General features: G+C 51.7%; 1 long non-coding RNA gene across 6 annotated transcripts in view; it reads right to left on the bottom strand.

Moving 5' to 3' along the window:
* Positions 1 to 23,422, bottom strand: part of LOC103352362 (uncharacterized) — a 184,022-nt gene that overhangs the window by 101,988 nt on the left and 58,612 nt on the right. For 3 of the 6 annotated variants that reach the window (XR_016219947.1, XR_016219950.1, XR_016219946.1), the window contains 2 exons: positions 8,539 to 9,042; positions 7,024 to 7,112 (listed from right to left, as the gene is read on the bottom strand). This is a non-coding gene — a long non-coding RNA (uncharacterized LOC103352362). Of the gene's footprint in view, positions 1 to 7,023; positions 7,113 to 8,419; positions 9,043 to 11,534; positions 12,872 to 23,422 lie in introns of those variants that run through there. The other 3 variants (XR_016219948.1, XR_016219951.1, XR_016219952.1) reach the window with 2 other exon arrangements.

Genomic DNA, 23,422 nt, shown 5'->3' with positions numbered 1-23,422 from the left:
GCCGACAGGGAAATGCAGCACCTATGGGGAGACGGCCGGGGGCCAGGTAGACCCCGACGCACCAGCCTTTCATCACTAGAGCAGGGCACCTGAGCAGCTACCTGGACGAGAAGAGGACCTGCAGCTACAGTCTTGCAGGTTCAGAGTCCAGGGGTCTGCCAAGGGCCTGCAGTAGACGGCAAAGCGCAGGGGGTAGGGAGAGGACCGCACGGCGAGCCCAGGCCCACACTCAGCTCTGAGGCCAGCCCTCTTGGGGCAGCTGCGCTGGAGAGCAGGCACCCAGTGATTCAGGGCCCCTCCCCCCCACTAGGACCCACCAGCCACTGGGAGTACCACTCGGGGGGGGGGGGCAGCCTCTGACACAGGGCCTGTGGGAGTACATTCAGCGTGTAAACCCCAGCAACCACTTAAATTACATCACAAACATGATTCTCCTCTGTGGACACACACCGTGACCTGCTCGCATACTCCGAGCTCCCAAGACATCAGAATACCCCAGACAGGGGACAAGCTGGGGACGAGCCGGGCCCACGAGGGTGAGCAGCGGAGTGTGCTTCTGTTTTCAAACGTAGACAACTTACAGCTCTCATTCCAGCCCTCGGGGAGCGTGTTTTAATGAACAGATAAGAATGATTTGTGAGTGAGGCATTAATTGCTTATATGTAAATAGCTGATTGTGAAATGCTATAAGGGTTTGTTTGAAACTGGTTTACTCCCTTAAACCGTGGCCTACAGATCAATTTGCTTTTACAATTTACTCCACAAGCCCTGATTTTGTAGATAACACAAAGGTAAATTTCAACAAACTAATGAGATCTGAGTTTCTGTGTTTTTCCCTGAGTTGCTGGTTCTGGGTCCTGGATAGCTTCAGTTTTACAATGATGAATGTTCAGTTCTAAGACACATTTAAAATATGCCATTTGCTGTTCTTGCCTCGTGATGCTAATTTTAGCCAAGGCTGCAGTGATAAAGATTTACATAAACAAAAGCATAAATAAATAAAATCTACAGGGCTTCCTGGAATTACCAGGAAACAATAGCTTCCAGAAATGTCTCTAATTAGCCAGCCTTCCATGGTGGCAGTGGACAGTTTTATAGATGGTTCCCATTTGCAGTGACTTGTTCACAACATGCATCCGCTTTCATAAACACACTTAGACACATGTGTGTGTTTTCTGTTAGCTTTCTGGCTTCAGTATTTGCCATCCACATTTCAAATTATCCTGAAATCAAGCATTAAACATGGACTCAGTAGGGTCCTACTGACAGCAACGCGTATGTCACAGCTCTCGTCAAGAGATCTGTTCCCTGGTAAGCCCATAATCCTCTCTGTAGCATTTCTTCGCACTGAAAAATAGAGATCCGAGGTTGCAGAAATGCACGTCGTGGAAATCCCACCGGCAAGGAAGGGAATAACTTGCAGGTGGCCCCTTCCGTCTTGGGAAGAAGCCGACTTCCCATGCAGACCTTCCAAACAGCTGGAGAAACCCGACCCCGGCGTCCGCTGGGTCCCAGCCCAAGGACCAGCCCAACACCTGGCCAGCCCATCCCACACACTCCGTTCCTCCCTGCATGTGTGCACATTTCAGGAAAAATTCTACTTATTCCACCACCTACCAAACAGTGTGGCCCACCAGGCAGTGGACACATTCTTTTCACACCCACAGAGTGACCCTCAATGCTCCTCTCCCTGTGTTTGTGCCACTGTAGCCTATGAGCAAAGAGGGGGCCTGAACTGCAGTGATGTTCTTTCACGGGGTGCAGGAACGACAGCCTCACATCAATGAAGTGCGTCCCCCAGCACAAGAGAAATGGAGGTCGCTGTGTTCTGCTCAGAGCCTGGGGAAGCACCGGCTGTCAGGGCTCCCGTTGTGGCCGTGCGTGCCTGGAAGGGCCTGTCAGCTGTGCCGTCCGATCCTGATGGCAGCGAGTGGCTGCCCGTGGGGAAGTGGGCAGCGGCTCAGCCCCAGACACGGGGACCCCAAAGACGCAGACTTGTGCTGCCTTTGGAAGCACATCCTCACCATGCTGGCAAGCACGGGAGGCGTCCTCTTCTGCGTTGGAACTTGTGAGAACGGCTCCTGGGGTCCCCGGCGGCGTGGGCAGAGAGGTTCCCTCGCGGTTTCTGGTATTTCCTCTCCGGCCAGGCTGCAGCCATGGAGCAGAGCCTCCGGTGGGGTCTGCGCTCCACGCTCGTGCAGCACTGGGAGCCACTCAAAGCCACGGAGAACAGAAAAGAAATCCCGTGGAGGAAAGCACGGCCGGGCACGCGGCCCTCCTGGCGCCATGTGCACGCTGGTTTCAGCAGTCAGTGGGAAGGACAAGTGCCCACCACAGCTGGGAGTCCCACCCTCAGCCCTGAGTCCCGGGCCGCTGACGGTGGAATCAGCAGATACTCCGCCCCTCTGCCAGGAGACAAGGTTTCTGAAGTCCTCAACGTGTTCACCAAGGGCTGGGCGTGGCACCCTGAACGGGCTGCGGCCGTGGCAAGCTTGTTTCTCTGCCTGGTTCCTGACCTCACACCAGTGCTCTTAGCACTTTGGAGACTCTAGCATGCGACCTTTTCACTTTAACACCAACATCAATACCTTAGGCGTGTGTTGTGGGAATTAGAAATACATTCGCGGGGCCAGCGCTGTGGCGCAGTGGGGTTAACGCCCTGGCCTGTGTGGCTGCATCCCATATGGGCGCCGGTTCTAGCACTGGCTGCTCCTCTTCTGATCCAGCTCTCTGCTATGGCCTGGAAAAGCAGTAGAAGATGGCCCAAGTCCTTCGGCTCCTGCACCTGCAAGGGAGACTGGGAAGAAGCTCCTGGCTCCTGGCTTCAGATTGGTGCAGCTCCAGCTGTTGCGGCCAGTTGGGGAGTGAATCAGCGGATGAAAGACCTCTCTCTCTCTCTCTCTCTGTGTGTGTGTGTGTGTGTGTGTGTAACTGACTTTCAAATAAATAAGTGAATCTTAAAAAAAAAAAAAAAAGAAAGAAATACCTTCACTCTGGTTGACAGTTTTGCTGAGCAAGGAAAACAGTTAGCCTTTGTCCTTTTCGTGATGGGACAATCTGACGCCATCTCCCACTTCAGGATTTCCCCTTCAGTGCTAAAAAACAGAGTGTAGGTACGGACGCCACCTGGGGTCTACCTGTCAGATGCTCGGGCTGTGCACCGGACAACTGGGAAAAGTTCCATCCACCTCAAAGAAACCACAGTGCTGTCCTCTGGAATCGTACGCAGCCTCCTCACACTTCCTTTGCAATCACTAAGTCCTGGTCGTCGGCCTCTCCTGAAGTAGGCCATCCATTCCCCGCCTCTGAAATATCAGCACAGCTCCAGCAAAGCAGTGTTCCCATGGGCACGCTCAACACAGTGACACCCTCAGAGGCAGGCCCTCGGCACGGGGCCGCACTCACAGTGCAGGCAAATGCTTGCAAAGCGCCACGTCTTGCTGTATTTAGTCTGGTTTGTGTAATTCAGAAGAACAGAAAAGGAAAGACGGAAAGTGACTGCTAAAACTTAGGTTGTAGGGGCTGGCGTTGTGGTGCCTGTGACACAAGCATCCCATATGGGTGCTGGTTCGAGTCCCGGCTACTCCACGTTCAATCCAGTTCCCTGCTGATGTGTCTGGGAAAGCGCCAGGCTGTGGCCCACATGCTAGGGCTCCTGCCACCCACGTGAGAGACCAGGATGGAGTTCCAGGCTTCTGGCTTCAGCCTGGCCCAACACAGGTCGTTGTGGCCATTTAGGGAGTGAACCAGCAGATGGAAGATCTTTCTTTGTCTCTCTCTCTTTCTCTGACTCTCCCTCCCTCTCTGTAAGTCTGCCTTACAAATAAATTATGTAGTTTTTAAAAACTCAAATTACACGCAAAGAAAAGTAAGTTACGTACAAATATAAGCATACTGTGGAACTTCACACTAAAACCCATAACCAGCCTCCTGGGGCTCTGACCAACCCCCCCAGTTCAGCCACGTGCCTGTGCCTCCCTCTCTGACTCAGCACGGAACCCGGAACCCTCAGAAAGGCCCCGAGCTGCCTGCACAGCTTCCACAGTCCCACTGCTTCAGCGTCCTCCTACTGTCTACTCCTTCCCAGATGCCTTGAAAGACACAAAGCAAGCATAAACTAAGGCCCAACCAACAGTAAGATCAGGATCCAGTGGGGCCAGCGCTATGTTGTAGCAGGGTAAAGCCCCAGCCTGCAGTGCCGGCGTCCCATTTGGGCACTGGTTTGAGTCCCAGATGCTCCTCTTCTGATCCAGCTCTCTGCTATGGCCTGGGAAAGCAGTAGAAGATGGCCCAAGTCTTTGGCCCCCTGCACCCACATGGGAGACCTGGGAGAATCTCCTGGCTCTGGCTTCGGATCAGCTCAGCTCTGGCCATTGTGGTCATTTGGGAAGAGAACCAGAGGAATGGAAGACTCTCTCTCTCTCTGGCTCTACCTCTCTCTGTAACTCTGTCCTTCAAATAAATAAAATAATTCTTTAAAAAAAAAAAAAAGAGCATGATCCAGAGACAAGCGCAGGTGGGAAGGGGAACAGACACGTGGGTGAATGGCAGCAGCACGTGAGAAGGGCTGTCCAGGCAGAGGGGTGGGGCGGAGTTGGGGCACAGAGTGGAACCTGCACATGGGCTCAGCTCCCAGCCCCATCACTGCTGTGTGCCTCGAGGCCTCCCTCTCCAGCAGGAGAGCCAGAGCTGCTCTGGAATTCACCGCATGGACCCTCAGGGCCTGGTGGCTGCTTCCAGGGGTCACGAACACTGAGCCCCTGCTCCCGAGGGAGACGCAGTGTGTCTGGCCTGCTGTGGGCGGGTGGTCACCAGGAAGCCTGTTTGTGCTCTTCTGTTCAAAGGCGCTTCCCTTCACGGATGCTGCTGTCATTTACTGCTGACACTGCCACCCACGGTGACTCGCCCTCCAGCCCAGCAGCCCCCGTGGGCTCTGTGCGCGCCACCTGTGGCTTCCCTGGAAGGCGCACCACCCTGACCTGTACCACCCAACAGCCAGGACCATGGTGCAGCACTGGATCCCCTCGGAAGACACGACAGGGGCAGAAAACCCAGCGCTGGAGCCAGCGGTGTGGATGACATCTGCGATGCGCCGCACGCAGTGAGGGGACAGTCGGGCCAGGCGGGGCTGCTCCCAGCTAGTCAAGGCCCTGAAGGCAATGCTGAGGTTCTCTGGGGAGGAATCCCTGTCTTGGAACTGTCCCCAACTGCCAGCTTGCCCCACAGACTCAAACATGCTAGGCCCCTTATTCTGGGAGCCAGCTGCATGGAACATGTCCTACCACAGGCACACACACGGGCAGGTACACACTTACATACATGTACCATCCATACATGCATGTGTCACACACATCTCCTCCAGAGATCCCTGGCACATCTGCTTTTGAGTGCTGCCCATCTCCTGGTGCTACCGTCAGACAGGCGGGACGTGTGGCCAGATGAGGTCCTGGCCTCACCCGCTTCCTTATCAGAGTGGCATCAGCCACGTGGTTAGACTGCCAGTTCTATGGATGCTTCAGTGTCAAGATCTCTCTGCAGAGGAAGTCATGTGAACCAAGCCTCCCCTCCCACCTTCCAGGTCTCTCCTTAGAATCGCAGCGTGTGGGGCACGCCCTTGATGCAGCGCTCATGATGCTGCTTGGGATGCCTGCCTCCCATCTCGGGTGCCTAAGTTTGAGTCCCTGCTCCTCTGCTCGATCCGGCTCTCTGGGAAGACTGAAGATGATGGCTCAAGTACATGGAGCCCTGCTGCCCATGTAGAGACCCAGATGCACGCCCTGGCTCCTGGATTTGGTCTGGGCCAGCCCCAGCTCTTGCAGGCATGTGGGGGAGAGAACCAGTGAATGGAAATTCTGCCTGTATTTCTCTGTGCTTTTCAAAAAAAGGGACCATAAACAAATTGTTTGTATAAATTTAAAATAAGGAATCCTGGAGGGTGACCACATCTTCCCAGCACTTTGCTTCTTTATTTCTTCAGGTACAGAGGTAAAACCTCAGCCTCAGGTAGCCTCCTGCTCAGAGTCTGATATGCACACCCCCAGGGCGTGGCCCCTCTGTGGCAGGCTCTACGGGCCTCCAGGCCTGTGGCCTCCACAGACAACCACAGGGAGCTGGGCTGGGGGCCAGGAGTGGGCAGGAGGGGCCCTTTTGAAGGCCTGGAAGTGCCAGCAAAGAGCAGATCAAAGCGCCCATTGCGATGGCGGCCTCATCAGGACGATTTGTCACACTTGTCCATGGGTAGGCAGAAGCTCCTGTAGAACTGTCCCCCAGCCCAGTGCCACAGGCAATGCATCTGAAACGGAGCTCTTAGATGCAGAGTCACCACTGTGTCCCCACCCAGCTGCCATGACCACTGCTACAGAGACGCTGTCCAGGAAACAAGGCCACCCCTGAAAACCATCCCTGCGTCTAACCCGTTACAGGCTGGCAGAGACCCCTGCTGAGACAGCCCAGCCAGCGGTGAGCCTCAGCGGGGCAGAGATGCCTCTGGGCAGAGCGATCGCCTGTGACCCCGGAGGGCCCCCGTCCAGCCCTGGGGTGCACGGCTCATGCAGGGACCCCATCCATCAAACTGGACGCCCGTCCTGGCCGAAGTGGCTCTCGGGCAGACACGGCTGTCACCAGCGAGCCTCACAGGGCTGCCATTCTTCCCCCCAACAAAGCATCTGCTGTGCCCCAGACCCAGAGCACAGCCGTGTGCTGCAGCCCCAGGCGCAGTGGGTTCTGGGGGCGGATGTCAGGGCTGTATCGGGGCCCAGGCTCCCCTAGGTCTGCTCCGGGCAGAAGACAAAACCATCATTTCGCCACACTTCTGGACTGAGTGCGTTTCTAGGAGACTCCCAGGCAGTCCTCCGCTCGCCTGTCTGCACACCCGCCTGCCACGAGCTGAGGTGATGCAAAGTGGCACCTTCTCCTGCAGCAGCTCTTCATGTGCAGGACGGTGCCCCCCGCAGGCAACACCGCCACCCTGTGAACACACAGCTTTGATGCACACCTCCTCCCAAGCACCCGTGCGGGGCTCACCTGCCGGGGAGGGCTTCTTCTGGGACATCAGGTTGTACAGGTGGCCGACGCCCAGTCACGGAGGCATCCCTAGTCTCTGATGCAGGTACCTGCAGGAGGAGCTAGAGGTCAGGACCCCCTGACAGTGACCGCAGTGATGCCCACAGAGGCCTCCTCCCTCTCCCTCCCGGCTCCAGGGGCCCGTGTTTCACCAGGGATTCACACAAGAAGGGAAGACACAAGGAGTTACTTCAGCAGCTCCTCCACTAGGAAAAAGTCTGGAGAGAAGCCTCTCCCTCGGCAGACGTGAGCAGCGACTCCCACCCACGTTCCTTCCACTGTGTCTGGGAAGCACAATGAATGGCCTCTGCCCAGGGCTAGGTTTGGGGGAGACGGGTTCCCACACACCACACAACCAAACAGGAGAGGCCCGCGGGACTCGGGGCTGGACCTCGGCCGCTGCCAGCCTCCTGAACGGCAATCCCCCCTGCAGCTGTGGAGGGGCCCCTCCTCCTAGCCCCAGGGCTGGGTGCTGGATTCTCTGCCACCTCGGATGGCCTGGGCAGCACCCAGATCCTCAGCTGCAGAGTAGTGTGGACTCGACACAGAACCTGGGGTTCGCGACACGTATCCCCTGCTGTGGGAGCACAGTGCCACAGTCTCTGTCCTCCTCCCCCTCCTTTTCCTCTGCCTCAGGATCTCCAGCCTGCAGCTGCCTGCTAGGCCCCATTCTGTGTCTGTCTTTCCAGTAATGAATGAACGAATGATGCAAACCTTACTTTCCACTGTCGCAGAATGGCCCACAGATCTGTAGCTGTGGAATCCACACTGCAGGCAGTAAGAAGGGGAGAGCAGGAGGAAGAGGAACACCCAGGTCAGCTTCGTCTATCCTTTACTCAGAAAATCAGCAGGGGCCGGTGCTGGGCGTAGCAGGTAGAGCTGCCACCTGCAGTGCCGGCATCCCATATGGGTGCCCATTCAAGTCCCCGCTGCTCCTCTTCCAATCCAGCTCTGTGCTGTGGCCTGGGAAAGCAGTAGAAGATGGCTCAAGTCCTTGGACCCCTGCACCCACGTGGGAGACCCAGAGGAAGCTCCTGGCTCCAGATCAGTGCAGCCCCGGCCATTGCAGCCAATTGGGTTGTGAATCAGTGGATGGAAGACCTCCCCCCCCCCCCCCCCCGCTTCTCCTCTCTCTGTGTAACTCTGATTTTGAAAGGAAGGAAGGAAGGAAGGAAGGAAGGAAGGAAGGAAGGAAGGAAGGAAGGGAGGGAGGGAGGGAGGGAGGGAGGGAGGGAGGGAGGGAGGGAGGGAGGACGGGAGGACGGGAGGACGGGAGGACGGGAGGACGGGAGGACGGGAGGGAAAGAGAAAGAGAGGAAGAGAGAATCTGAGCGTGCACATCTGTATCGGTCACTACCTGACAGTCCCTCCACCATCCTATAGAGCTGGTTGCGCAGCTACTGTGGAGCCCAATACACAGCTCAACTCCAGACAAAATGAGATGCGCTGATGAACTAGAGAGGACTGCTCCATCACCTGCTTCTAGGTGGACGCCGAGCTCAGTCTGCCGCAGGCGGCTCTGGGGAAGCAGGGACAGACAACAGCCATGCTCTTCAGGATCATCTCGCTGTCCAAGGTGAGCCCTGGTGAGAACACTGGCGACTGTGTTCAGCCACCCAAGGCCCCACAACTGAGTGAAGATGAGGCGTGTTGTTCACGGAAAATGTCCCCCTGGCCCTAACTGTCCCCTCGTAGGGTGGCCAGCATCAGTGCGACGATGATTTATAGGAGAAGTCGGCCCTGGGGTACTCCTGTTAAGCAGATGTCCTTGGGCAATTGTATTTTGCCTTTTCAGAGCTGTTTCATCTCACTTGTTAGCAACACAAAGCTGACAGTCCCGGAGGCACAAGGCTGGACGTGACACGTGCCCTCGGCTGCTCTCGCTCACAGACCACGCTGTCTCTCCAGGGTTCCTCTGCTTCCCTCCAGATGCACACTTGGGCCTGCAGCACTCGGGGTCTTGTCCCCTGGCATCCTCAGCTGCAGAGAAACAAAGTGGGAATGGAGGTGACACACACAGCGCTCGCCCAGCTCCCACCAAGACCCTAGCTCTACAACCCACAGGGGCCCACTGCTCTTCAGCTGGCTACCTCGGGGGGCACAGTGCAGCCAGCTTCCTCCCCCTTTTCCCTGGGGGTTCTGGAGAAGACAGCCTGGGAGAGACAGAATGACAGTTCCAGGGAAAGCTCTGACAGGGCCTGGGGCTGCCTGGAGCTTGCTTTAATCTCATCTCCTTCACACAGATGTCCCCGATTTCCTGACAGGGGACGTCTGTCCAGTTCTCCCAGCCCCTCTCACCCTCAGAACATAGAGCACACCCTGGCATTCAGCTCGTGCCTCCACGCACTGTCTCGCAGCGGCTATCTGCTTACACCCTGTCTCCCACTCAGGGTGCAATCTGGGACGTAGGCTCCCAGGTCTGGGAGCTGTGGAGTATCCAGAATGCCGGACCCAGAGCAGGCAGGGACTTCACAAATACGGGTTCAGCCACCGTGACAGAAGAGCCCAAACTACTGTCCTAATGCCCACAGGCTTTTGTTTGGAGACAACAGGGAAAAAGAACCATTTCTGTGTCTTCGGAGCACGGTGCCAATGGGGCATGGCAGAGGTTCAAGCAGAGATTCTCTCGGCAAGACCCGGAACGTGTACTGTGGAGTTCTGCATCTGGGGACAGCATGAGTAAGAAGGTGTCATCCCACACGGTGGCCATGAAGCCAGGGATAGGAGCCGAGCATCCCTGACCAGGAGGGAGGCTGCCATAGGCCTCCCTCCCCCAGGTCACCAGGTGTAGGAACAAAGGGGGCCAGGAGACGCTCACAAGACGAATCCATCGCAAGGACACTTACAAAGCAGTACTGTGGAGGTTGCCTACCATAAGGAGGACACACAGCACTGTAAAATATGTTCTACGAGATAAGCACAGTTCAACACATTTGGACAACGTCCATGCACCCAACTCCCCAGCTAAGCCACGTCCAATCTTCCAGCAGGAACTGGTCCTGCTGGTCCCCTGAAGGCACTCCCACCCAACCTATAGCCCAGCTCCAGGTGCCCACTGCCATACTGTCCCACAGAATAGTTGGCTTTGGGAAGAAGCTCAGGAACTGAATTGTGTAGGGCATGTGTGTAAGCACCGTGCTTTCCTCATTCACCACAAGGTTTCTGGGATCCATCCACACTGTCATGCATTTTCATTTTTTTTAAAGAAAGCCTACTTTTTTTTTTTCATTTGAAAGACAGATCTTCCACTTACAGATTCACTCTTTTTTTAAGATTTATTTATTTATTTGAAAGTCAGAGTTACACAGAAAGAAGGAGAGGCAGAGAGTGAGAGAGAGGTCTTCCATCCACTGGTTCACTCCCCAATTGGCCACAACAGCTAGAGCTGCACCAATCGGAAGCCAGGAGCCAGGAGCTTCCTCTGGGTCTTCCACATGGGTGCAGAGGCCCAAGGACATGGGCCATCTTCCACTGCTTTCCCAGGCCGTAGCAGAGAGCTGGATCAGAAGAGGAATAGCTGGAACTCAAACCGGCGCCCATATAGGATGCCGGCACTGCAGGTGGCGGCTTTACCCACTACGCCACAGCATTGGCTCCGAGGTTCACTATTCAAATGCCTCCAATAGCCAGGGCAGCACCAGGCCAGAGCCAGGAGCCTGGAACTTAATCCAGGTCCCCCACATGAGTGGCAGGGATCCACAAGCTTGAGCCATCACCTGCTGCCCCCCAGGGTGTGTATTGCCAAGAAACTCTGGAATTCGGGGCAGAGCTTGGACTCAAAACCTAAAATTGTTCAACCATCTTATTTTTAAAGATTTATTTATTTGAAAGGCACAGAAATAGGGACAGATCTTCCATAAATGGCCACAATGGCTAGAGCTGGACCAGGTAGAAACCAGAAGCCAGGAACCCATCTGGATCTCCCATGTGGGTGGCAGGGGAACAAGCACTTGGGCCATCATCTGCTACCTTTTCAGGAACATTAGCAAGGTGCTGTATTGAAAGTAGAGCAGCCAGGACTCAAACTAGCACCCGGAAATGGGATGCTGGCCTTACAAGTGGTGGCCTAACCCACTGTGCAGTAAGTCCACCCCTTGACCAGTTTAAATCCCCACTGTCAGTGCATGGGTGCTCCTGCTGCTGCACACCCCGACAACATTTGGAATAGCCATTCTATTGGGTTTGTAGTCACATGGCATTGTTACTGTCACTAACAATGCTGATCCTCTCCCACGAGTCCTTGGCCATTTCTCTTTGGGAAGCACCTGTCCTCGTTTTTGGCCACATCTAAATCTGACTGCATGTCTTGTTGCTACTGCGTTGAACCAGCACCACACATCGCGAGCACAAGCTCTCCGTCAGGTGCACACAGTGCAGGTTCCCCGGTTATACCCTTGCCGTTTCATCTTCTTAAAGGTGTCTTTTGAACAACAAATTTTTAAAATTTTAATGAAATCCATGAACATATTTACCTTTTTCCTTTACAGTGAGGGCCTTTTGTGTCTTGTCTAGGAAATATTTCCTTATTTCTCCTAAGTCTTCTAGGTTTCTTCTAGATCAGTGGTCAGCAGCCTGTTTGTTAAGGGCAGTGGACACTTCTGGCCTTGCCTGTCACGTGGTCACAATACTTCGTCTCCAGTGAATCTGAGGTACGACCTGAGTCAGGGACTGCGATTCCCTTCCCTTCGTGTACATCCAGACCTTCCAGCCATGAGCACTGGGAGGACCAAGTGTGCAGGGTGGACGTGGCTCGGCACCTCCTGTTCCGCTCACAATCCCATGTCCGTTCTCACCGGCTCATTCATGGTGGCCTCACAGGATTTCTCAGTAATTCTCCAACTTTATTCTTTTTACTTTAAAAAAAATCAGCCTTTTTCTTTGTTTTTCTAGTATAACTACTTAAACCAGCTTTCCAGCTGGGATTTTTGTTAGGTTTGCGCTGAGTCTAAAGGTTAGTAAGAAGAGAACTGTCTTAACAAAGTTCAATCCTCCAATTCATGAGTATGGTGTATAACTTCATTTATTTAGTTGTTTTATGTAACTGCTTTCAGGTCTGTTTGTGTTATTTAGTCTGTAGGTCTTAAGTATATTTGTTTCATTGTCTCAGTGTCCCATATTTTGATTATTACTATAATGGTACTTTTACTTTAATTTCCACTTTTTAAACAATTGCTACTGCATCACAATAATTTTTATATAGAATTTATATTCTATAAACATGCATAATACATCTTCTAATTCTAGCATATACTTGGTAGATTCCAGTCTTCCACATGGGTGGCAAGGACCAAAGTACGTGAGCCATCACCACTGCCTCCCAGCGCCCACACTGGTGGCGGCCAGTGTCAGGAGCTGGCACTGGGAACTGAACTCACGCGCTCTGATGTGCAGCACAGCTCTCTCAGCTGGCACCTTCACTGCTAGGACGCATGGCCACCTCTACGTCATAATAGCTTTTAGGGATTTTTGCATGTACAGTTATGAGAGAACTGACCTGCAGTTCTCTCTTTAAAAAATATTTACTTATTTATTTGAAAGGCAGAGTCTGCAGGGAGAGAGGGAGAGACAGATCTTCCATCTGCTGGCTCTCTCTCCAGATGGCCACAATGGCAAGTGCTGGGCCAAAGTCAGCAGACAGAAGCTTCTTTCAGGTCTCCCCAGGGGTGCAGGGGCCAAGCACTTGTGCCATCCTCTGCTGCTTTCCCAAGGCCATTAGCAGGGAGCAGGACTGGAAGTACTGCAGCTGGGACTCCAACCGGCACCCATATGGGATGCCGACGTTGCAGGCGAAGGCTCTGTCCACTGTTACAATGCCGACTTCTAGTTCTCTTTTCTTCTAATTATCTATTTTTGTAATGAAGGGCAATTTTGAATGCATTAAATAAGTTTGGAAATGGCTCTTCTTCTATTTTCTGAATTTTATGTAAGATTTGCTATTTCTCTTTTAAATTAAAAAAAAAAAAGATTTATTTATTTGAAAGGCAGAGTTACAGAGAGGGAGCGACAGAGAGAGATCTTCCACCTATTGGTTCACTCCCCAAAAGGCCGCAGCACTGGGGCTGAGCTAGGCCAAAGGCAGAAGCCGGGAGCTTCATCTAGGTCTACCAGGTGGGTGAGAGGGACGCGTGCACTTAGGCCATCTTCTGCTGCTTTCCCTGTGAGTTACAGGTGCACTAGCAGGAAGCTGGATGGGAAATAGAGCAGCCAGGAGTTGAAGGCCCATATGGGACGCCAGCATTGTAGGCACCAGTCCCTCTCTTAAATATTTTTCATAGATTCCACCAGCAACGTCATCTTGGCCTGGAATTTATCTTGTGGAACTTTTAACTATTATTTTAATTTACTGAATAGATATTAGGGCATTCAGACTTTCCCATTTCTTTTTCATCAGTGTTGATCATTTGTATTTTTCAAAAAATTTTTCCATTTCATCTTTGTTGAGAGTTGGCAATTTTTCCCTATAAAGGGACAGATAGATATTAAATATTTTAGGGTTTCTCATGCAACTAGTCAAACCTGATACCATGGCACAAAAGCAGGCAGATACAGAAATAATGGCAGAAGCTGTGCTCCAATAAAACTTTATTTATCCAAACAGGTGGCACCAGGTTTGGCCCACTGTTGTGGTTTTCCTGCCCAGATCAAGTTTTTGGCCACATTTGTGTGTAAAATCCCCTCGTTAGTCTTCAAATGTCTGTAATATCTAGAGTGACATCCCGTTTTTTCACACACAATACTGTTAATTTTCCTTTTATCTCGACGAGACAAGGTAGTGGTTTATCACTCATTGATTTTTTTATAAAGAACTATCTCTGAGTGTCATTTGTTTTTTCATTGGCATCGTCTGTTCTCTTTATAATTTTATTTCCTCTGTCAGCCCTGGGTCCAATTTGCTCTTTTTCAAGAATATTACCCTGCAAGCTTCCATCATTGATCTGTGGTCCTTCTTCCTTTCTAGATCAGCATCTAAAGCTTTAATCTTTCTCTAAACACTGCCTTGGTTGCATCCGCAATTTCCTATGGTGTGCTTTTATTTCAGCGTAATTTAAAATGTTGTCTATCTTCTTTTGTCATCTCATCTTTGACTCACACATTCTTTGGAAGCTTGTTGCTTAATTTCTGAACATTTTACATATCTTTGTGATATAGATTCCTAATTTAATTCCAGTGAGATCATTTGAGAATCATTTCAATGCTTTCAAATTTATTGAGAAATTTTGTGGCCCAGCATTTAGCCAATCATGGTAAATGTCCCAGGTGCACTTGAGAAAATGTATATCCTTCTGTCAGTGGGAAGAACTTGATAAAAATTTCAATTGGGCCAAGCTGGTTGGCAAAGCGAGATAAGTTTTCCATCCCTTAACTGATTTTCTCTGTCCTGTTACCAAACAAGAATGCTATAATCCCCATATGTACTTATCAATTTGTCTGCTTTTCTTTTCAGTTCTGTTGAGATTTGCTTCTCTTTCCCACAACCCCGCCATTTGATGCACAGAGTGACGATGTTTTAGCAATGTGGACTGCTGCTCTCTGTCCATGTTCTGGGCCTGGCACTGTTTCTCAGGATATTAAGCTGCCAAATGCCATGCTGACATTCCATGTGAGTGCCAGCTCACATCCTGGTCACTCCACTTCTGATCCAGCGCCCTGCTAATGCACCTGGGAATGCAGTAGAAGGTGGATCAAGTGCTGGGGTCTCCGCAACCTACCTAGGAAACCAGGTCAGAGTTCCAGGCTCCTGCCTGGCTCAGCCCCAACCATTTGGGGAGCAAACCAAAACATGGAGACCTCTTCATCTCTATTTCTGTCTCTCTGTCTGTGTGTGTCTTTTTCTCTGTAACTGCCTTTCAAATAAATCTTTTAAAAAAAAGTCCCTGTTCTTTAAAGCATTTCATGCGCATCAATATTTCCACTGCAGCCTTCTATTGATTACTGTCTGCATGGTCTACCATTCTCTACCATTTTATATTTATTCAATTTTAATGTGGGTTTCTTGCAGAGAACATATACTTGTGCTTTACTTAATGTATTAATTTTCATTTTATTTGCAAAGGAGAGCAAGAGAGAGAGAGAGAGAGAGAGAGAGAGAGAGATCTTTCATTCACTGGTTCACTACCCAAATACCTGCAGCAGCAAGGGCTGGGCCAGGCTAAAGCCAGGAGACTGGAACTCCATGCAGCAGGGACCTAAGCACTTGGGCCATCACCTGCTCCCTCCCAGGGTATGCATTATAGGAAGCTGGAGACAGAAGCCCTGCTGGGACTCAAAGCCAGGCTCTCTGATACAGGACCCTCGTTTTCCCTTGTCTCAGAACCTCAGACTGATGCTTCCAGGTCAGAATTCTCAAAGGGAATGAGCAGACATGAAGGAGGCAGTTCTAAACCTTGAGAGCAAATGTTCTGGGGTGAGAAGGTCCTCCCTTAGGCTTCCCCAGCCCCCGCTGCCCTTGGGAGAAACTGCAGTGCAGGTTGCTGCTCCCAGTCCCAGGCTCCCACCTTCCTCTGTAGGTCTCCGCCCTGCATACTCGCTCAGCTGCTCCCTCAGCCCAGCTTTGCAGCCCACGTGCTCAGCTCAGGGTGTCTGATTCAGCCACAAGACAGGAAGCAGAGATAAACAGGCCTGCAGAGACCCAGGGGCCGCACAGGGTCCCACTCCAGTGCCCATCCACAGGCCTCTCTCCAGGCCAAAGGCTTTCAATTGCTCAACAATTAAGAAGATATTCATTAAAGAGGTCTGCAACACCGAGTTGCAAGCTGTTGTTTTCTACACAGCAGCGACCAAGTGAGCAGCTGCGCCTGCTGGGACCTGACAGCTCCACACACTTCCTGTCCTGGTCCTGAGGGGTGAATGGCAGGTCCAGTGCCTGGAGCCCACCCTGACAGAGCCAGAGAGGCTGGCAGCAGCCCACACTTCCAGCTGCGGTACCTGCTCTGCTTTTCACAGGGCCCTCTCTGCCAGGTGAACTGCTTGCTCTGACCTCTAGGGCTGCAGTGTTGGGGACAAGGAAGGGCCCCTGAGGAGCAGAGAGCAGAGGGCCAGCCTCACATTGCCTGGGACTCAGAATCAGGGACTCAGCAGAGGGCAGGATGGCGAAAACCCAGCTTGGACAGAGGACAAGGAGGTGCTGACATCAGCACAAGGCAAAGAAGCCAAGACAAGGACACGTCCTCACTGCCCAGAAAGGGTGAGGCTGCAGCTGCAGCTCCCAGCCGTGTGCTTCCCACAGGGACCAATGCCTCAGCCACTGGCCCAGGCTGCCCATTCACTGCCCCCTAGAAGGCCTCTCCCACAGCCAGCCTGCTGCTCAGGCCCAGAGCCCTCCCTGCTGCTCCTGTGGCATGCACCTGCTGCTAACTCCCAGGGAGGGGTGGGGGAGGAGCCCCTGGAATGTGGAGGGCTTGGCAGAGGTGTCCCTGTGGGGAAGGAGGCCTTTGTTGCCTTTGTACTGACCCAGGCTTTCATCTGCGCCTGTGCTATGTGCTCCAGAGAGGCGGGAGAGCAGAGCAAGCTGGTTTTTTTTTTTCCTAATGCATTTTTCCAGCACTTAGAGGAAGTGTCTCTCCAGAGGGGAGCAGGGTGATTGTTAATGGGAAGAAAGAGGTAATGTGGGAGCAAGTCCAGACACGTCCTGCAGGAGCCTGGCTCTGTGCTGTCCCTTTTTGCTCCAGCAGAAGAAAATGCCAGAGGTGAGCTCAAGGCCAACGGCAGAGTCTCCTTCTCTGCTCTGAAAGGGATTTTTGCAATTCCACTGGGTTTTTGGATCAGAGCAAAAGAAAGCTGACATTTAAAGCTGACATGAAAGGAATAAGGATGTTAGTTTAAGGAATTAAGATATAAACAGCAAGAGGATACTGTCCAACAGCAACAATGTTTATATGAATAATTATTGTTAAAGTGGCTACTATGTATTAGGCACTCAGCTTTGCTGAATATTTACTGTTAGCAGAAGTTTATTAAGACACAAACTTAGGCATAAATAAATACTCCTTAAAAAAAAAAGATTTTTTATTTGAAAGACAATGGAGAGAGACTGGCACACAGGCAAAGATCTTCCATCCACTGGTTCAGTCCCCAGATGCCTACAATAGCCAGGGCTGGGCCAGGACACAGCGAGGACCAGGAACTCCATCTGGTCTCTTATGTGAGTGGCAGAAATTCAAGTACTTGAGTCGTCACTCAAGTTACTCACTGCCTGCAGTAAGCTGGAAGGGAAGTGGGAGGAGGAGTGCAAGCCAGGCACTCTGATATAGGCTGTGGCATCCCCAGCAGATGTATCAGCTGTTGTACATAACACCCATCCCAGAATACCCATCTTCACAGACTAAGGCAAACGCAATTGTTCAGCTACACACACACACACACACACACACACACACCAGCCAGTCCACACCTTTAACAAATGCTGACATCTGTACTGCTGGGCTCTAGATAAATACTGGAGTATTATAACATCTAGGACTGCAGCCCTGGGCTGACCCACCCTTCAAACAGGGTCCCCATATTTCAAATGCTGGAGGTTCAGACTCTGAGCCTCATGCATTCTTCCAAGGGTGAAAGAGCACCAGAGACTTGACTTGCAGGTGACAGCCTGTGAGAGCATCTTTCTCAGACCAGGATGGGGAAGCCACACTTGAGCAGAGCAGCTTCCCTCTTGGACCATATTTAAATCACTGTTGTAGAAACAGTCTGGGACAGACAGGTGCAAGGCAGAGAACCTGGTCTGAAACAAAAGTGCTGAGTTCAGGAGTCAGGATCATAGGGTTGGAGTTAGAGACCCTGACACTGACAGCTCTGCAGGTGACCAGCCCACCTGCCTGGCCACCTCCATGGGGAGAGAGAGAGGAATCAAGGACTTAAGGTAATGTGTGATTGTGTTAGGGAAGTCACTGAATACTTTGTGAGCTGAATTTAGACTTGAACATGGGGACTTTTAAGTTCTCCAAGTCCAAAAGCAGATTTTAATTTAGCACCTCATGAGTCTGTCTGTGATGTATTTTCCTCTTAAAAGGAGTTGCAATAATGAACAGCAGTCTCATTCTGTGTGTATCTCATTTACAGTGGTTATCATATACTAGCAATGGTTCATGTGTGCAGTTACTGTGATCAGACACTGTGCCACGCACCTTATACCATCTCCAAGATTAGCCCTCACAATACTTTTCCTTAATTATTTTAACTATGTATTTTTAATCCCTATTTTACTTTCTGTTGCATAACTCCAGCCTCTCGGAAGGTAACTAGAATAGGTAGTCCATGCTAGACAGTCATGAACTTGGCTGTGTGTGTTTGTGAAGAACAGGCCTGATTTCCACTGTTTCTAGCCTCCACAACACCATCAGTGATAGTCTGAATTCTCTGTCTCCTGGGTGCCTATCACTGTCTTCACTTCCTCAAATGCTGAATGCAAAGATTCTGGGAGTTTTCATCTGTGCAAAAAAAGTGTTATTAAACTCATCCCTATTATCTCACCTAGAACTACCAGAAACTTTAAAAAAATTTTAATTTAATATTGGGAAGGCAGACACATACACACACTTACAGAGAGAGAGAGGGACAGACTGACTCTCCCAACTGAGAGTTCACTCCCCTAATGACCACAACACACAATAGCCAGGGCTTGGCCAGGCCAAAGCCAAGAGCACAGAACTCAGTCCAGGTCTCCTATGTGGGGGGCAGGGATCCTGGTATTATCCATCACTTTTTGCCTCTCTCCAGGATGTGCATTAGCAGGAAGCTGGAACCAGGAAGAGCCAGGACTTGAACTCAGGCATCCTGATATAGGATGCAGGCATCCCAGTGGTGTCTTAACCAATGTGCTAGGTGCCCAGCATCAGAAGCCATTTCTTCCTCCTGAAGCTTCACAAGGAACCAATAATTCCCCAGACTGGTTTGCATTAAGAGCAGCTGTGCGCTCAAGTCTGAACCTCCTTTCCCCACCTTGATAGCATGGTGATCTCTTGGAAAATGCACTTTCTTCTCCATCCAACCCTGCCCTAACACAGCAAACACCAGCTGAACCACTCGTCAAATAGCAAATGAGGCAAACTCTAGATCCAGGCTCTTTAAGCTTTTAAGGAGACTAGAGAGTAACTAAGAAAAATAATGTGCAAGTCCCCATCACAGATGTTTGCTCAGAGCAAAAACATGAATCTCCCAGGAGACATGGCACTGGCCACGCTAGGTTGTGAGTCTACACGTGATCCAGGTGAACTTTGACTTATGAACCCTCTTTTGAAAGATTTACTTATTTCAAAGGCCACATCGGGGCCGGGGGTGGAGAGATAATATCTTCCATCCACTGGTTCGGGGCGAGGCAGGCTGGCAAGGCACAAGGTATTTGAGCCATCTTCTACTGCTTTCCCAGTTGCGTTTGCAGGGAGCTGGATAGGAAGTGGAGCAGCTGGGATTCGAAATGCACCCATATGCTAATGTTTCAGGTGGTGGCTTACTCCTCAGTGCCCAGTGCCAGCCCTAAACTACAAACTCTGCACCCATTTCCAGCCCAGGCTTGGCTTCTGTAACGTGGGTGTCCTTTGAGAAATGACACCCCATCAGGCTGCCTGAAGAGCCTCTTGCCTGTGGCAGGAGCACTCCTGGGATGGAAGACAGGGAAGACAGCAGCCGGCCATCCCCCACGGTGCTCAGCACGCCTGTGAGGACTGGGCCGGCTTCTGCCCTTCTGCAGGATGCCTCATCATGGAGTCTCCAGTTCCTGAGTACAGAGGCCGAGCAATTCAGCAGGCACCTCTCTTCCCACCCACAGCCGTTGCCAAGTGGACTCTTGAACCAAGTATTCTACTCAGTACCCCTCTTCCAGACGGCTCCAGTTCAGGCAGGGGTCACCCAAGAATGCTAGGACTGATTTTACTCAGGGTTCTGGTGCACTGTGAGGGAAGAAACCAGACGTTTCAGAGAACTACACTGACTGCAAATCACAAAGACCGAGGTTCGCACCCTAAAGCATCCTACAGGAGCAGCCAGGCTCTCCGTCAGACGTCAGCTCTGCTTCCTCAAATAAGGCGAAGGCTGAGAGAGAGAGGATGTCCAGCTTCCCCGGAAACCAGTCCCAGGGCTGAAACAAGATCCACCCACCCACCCCCATCTCACTTAGCTACATCCCAATTTTTATTTTATTCTAGGAACCCAAGTTTAAACCACATTTAAGAGTATTTTTTGAAATATTTTCAGTTTATGGTGGTTTCCAGGTTGTTCCTTTCCATTTCCCCATTGTTTGCACTGCAAACAAAGGCAGCCTTGGGAGGACACAGATGGGGCCACCATGGAAGGAGGGGCCACCTTCAATGCCAGCTCTGGTTGGGGGGCAGTAGAGGACTCTCCCCAAGTAGTTCATGGAACACCAGATCTGAGGAAATCAAGTGGCTGTAGAACTAGGACCATCATGGCCCATAATGCATTGGGAAAACGTTGCTATTAATGGGTAGCACAAGAACAGTGTTAAGATCAACATGCTCAAAGCTGTCACAGACATCAGCCATGGGCCCAACACCCAGGCAAAAATACTCCAATGTGCATCTCTGTGAGGCTTCTTGTGGTTGCCAGTGGTTTCAAGGGTGTGTGAGAATTTAAATTAACTGGGGACATTTCACTCAACTTTACCTCTCAATGCCTTTGTGTCACTTTCCCTTCAAGCTCTGTGCATTTTCCTGATTGAAAGCTCAAACGTGTGTTCATTCGCTCATTTCAAAGGAAAAGATCATCATTTTGACATTTTTTGAAAGGATGCTATCAGAACTTTCTAATTTCTTTGCTTCCCTATTCCACTCACTTTCCCTCCTCACAACCCTACCTCTCTTTGCCTCCCTACCGTTGTGCCTCCAGGCTGAGTCGGCTTTGCTTCTGCAGGGAGTGCCTGCTGCCTAGTCTTTAAAAAGACTCCCCTCTGAGCGGGAAGCCTCCTGTGGAGAACCAGCTCCCAAAAGTCAGAGAGAGATTCCTGGTGTAGAAAGTAATCGTGAAGTCCTAGGACACACACGTGGCGCAGCTGTTAAGATGTCTTTGGGGATGTTCATGTCCCACATCAGAGTCCCTGGGTTCCAGTCCTGGCTCTGCATCTGATTCTAGCTTCCTGCTCATGTGTACCCTGGGAGGCAGCAGATGATGGCTCAAGTTCATGGGTTCCTGCCACCCACCTGGGAGACCTAGATGAAGCTCCCAGCTTCTAGCGTTGGCTTGGCCCAGCCCTGGTTGCTTTAGGCAGTTGAGGAGTGAATCTGCAAATGGAAGCACTCTTGCTCGCTCGCTCGCTCTCTCTCTCTCCCCCTCTTTCTCGCCTTTTCAAATACTATGAAAATAATAAACACTTCTTAAAAATCTGCAGTAGCACCAAATCATCTGAACTAGCTACAAACAGGAAATAATCCCAGCTTGTAACTCCATGAGCCTTAAATGTGTCCATGTCTGTGTTTGTATGTTTGTGTGTGTCTGTGTGAATACACTAAGGGTTCTCAACAGGCTGTGCAGTCATAGTAAGAGATTACAGTGAGTCCAGATAGCCACAGGGAGACAGACACAGGTCTCCTGGCAAGCCCACATGGACACCTGCTTGGACTCTGTGGTCTGAGCTCACTCCACATGTGGTGGGTAGAGAGTGCCTGGAGGGTCTCCACGCCTCACTGTTTGCCCTGCAGAAGCCACCTTCTTCCCCTGGAATCGATCTCAAAACCAGAGTCACTGGCATTTGCTGTGCCGCAATCAGCAGATAAATTAGATGCTGTGACGTGGAAATTCACCTGCGTGTACACAGGAACTGCTGCCCGAAAGTGCACTGTGGAGAGCCACAGGGCCTCTGGGCGCATCTGCCATCAGTGTGATCATTTTAGCTTCATCTGCTGGTGGCTCGAGCCTCACTTGTGGGCTACATATTGATTTGCTTCCTGAAAATGTGCCGTGCAATGCAACCCCCATGTGGGTTCCTTCCCCTGTCTTACGCAGGTACGGTCTTCCCAGCCAGTCATGTTTCCCACCTCCTGTCTGGAGAATGTTAATTCAAATGGTCTGCTGAAGCTTGGCTCTGTTAAGAGGAGTGCCTGGAGTACCAGCCTGCGTGCTGGTCTCATAGCTCCCTGGAGCAGACGCCTTCCCGGCAAACACTTCAAGCAGACCGCCCATCCGCATCAAGACCTGGATGTGGCAAAGTCACCAAGGGAAATAACAGGGGCTCCTCTGTTTACTTGCTCTTACCATACCCATGCGCATTTCTGGAGCCTACCAAGCCAGGACTGCCAGCATAGAGGCCAGGATCATTCCCTCTGATCTTGGGGAAGGGGGTGAGGAGGAAGTGTTGTTTTCTGTACGAACAGACGGCTCCCAGGGCTCTCAGACTCCTGGAGCTGCCACCTAGGCTATGGCCAGACATGGAATGTGTACTATGGCTGCCAGCTCAAGCTGTTGTAGAAATCTGGATGTGTCTGGGCGGTCCCGTCACCTTGCCATGCCACCTGCAGGTACTGAATGGATACCTGCCCTCAGGTTTCTCCCCAGTGTCCCACATTCCTGGCTGTAGGTTCATGAGCTGCTATGCCGTGTGGAGGCCACACCACAGAATTAGTCGTGAAAGCAGGGGTTCCCCAGGGGCCTGGGGACGAGAGCCCTCACCTCTCTCCTGAGCTGGGCAGTGCATTTCTTCTACCCGGCCTGCAGCTGCCTCGGCCTCAACCCGGCCTCGCGGTGAGGAGGGGGTGAGTGAGGGTGTTCAGCAGAGGCTTGAGCCACTCAGGAAGCCGGCGGTGACAAGGCACAGAAACGCTGGGCCTGGCTTACGGTGGGGACGCTCACACGGCACCACAGTGCACTCAGTGCTCCCTCAGTCGACTCCTCTCCACGTTCTTGGCCTGGCAGATAAGACATGGAGTTGGGATTCAATCCCCAACTCAGCAGGGGACTCCAGCTCCCTGCTAATGCTCACCTCGGGAGGCAGCAGTGATGGTTCAAGTACTGGGGCCCTGCCATGTGGGAGACCAGGAATTCCCAGGTCCTGATTTTGATCAGCCCATTCCCACCCACTATGGACATTTGGGGGAGTGAACCAGTGGATAAGATTGCTTTCTCTCTCAAATAACATTTTAAAAAGTTTTAAAACACCTCTGCAAAACTGACACTAAAGGAAAGGCTCTCTCTGTGGTGCAGCGCTCCAGTAACGCCTCCATGTGTTCACGGCAGCTTCCCTCCGAAGGAAACCAGCAAAAACCAGTCCTGTGTCCTGAGACTACACAGATCTGCAAGGTTCCCAGCACAAGGCAGTCAGGTGTGGCTTTACGGACACAAGACGACCCTAAGTTCTTTCATACCACCTCCACTGAGAAATGGGGCAGGAAGCCCCGCCTTGTGTCTGGCCAGGCTG

The sequence above is a fragment of the Oryctolagus cuniculus genome, chromosome 13, assembly GCF_051225735.1.
Source record: "Oryctolagus cuniculus isolate XC-2025 breed Fujian yellow rabbit chromosome 13, ASM5122573v1, whole genome shotgun sequence".
In the NCBI taxonomy this organism is placed as follows: Eukaryota; Metazoa; Chordata; class Mammalia; order Lagomorpha; family Leporidae; genus Oryctolagus; species Oryctolagus cuniculus.
The sequence above is the reverse complement of the archived record's forward strand: the minus strand, read 5'-3'. Positions and strand labels throughout refer to the sequence as shown.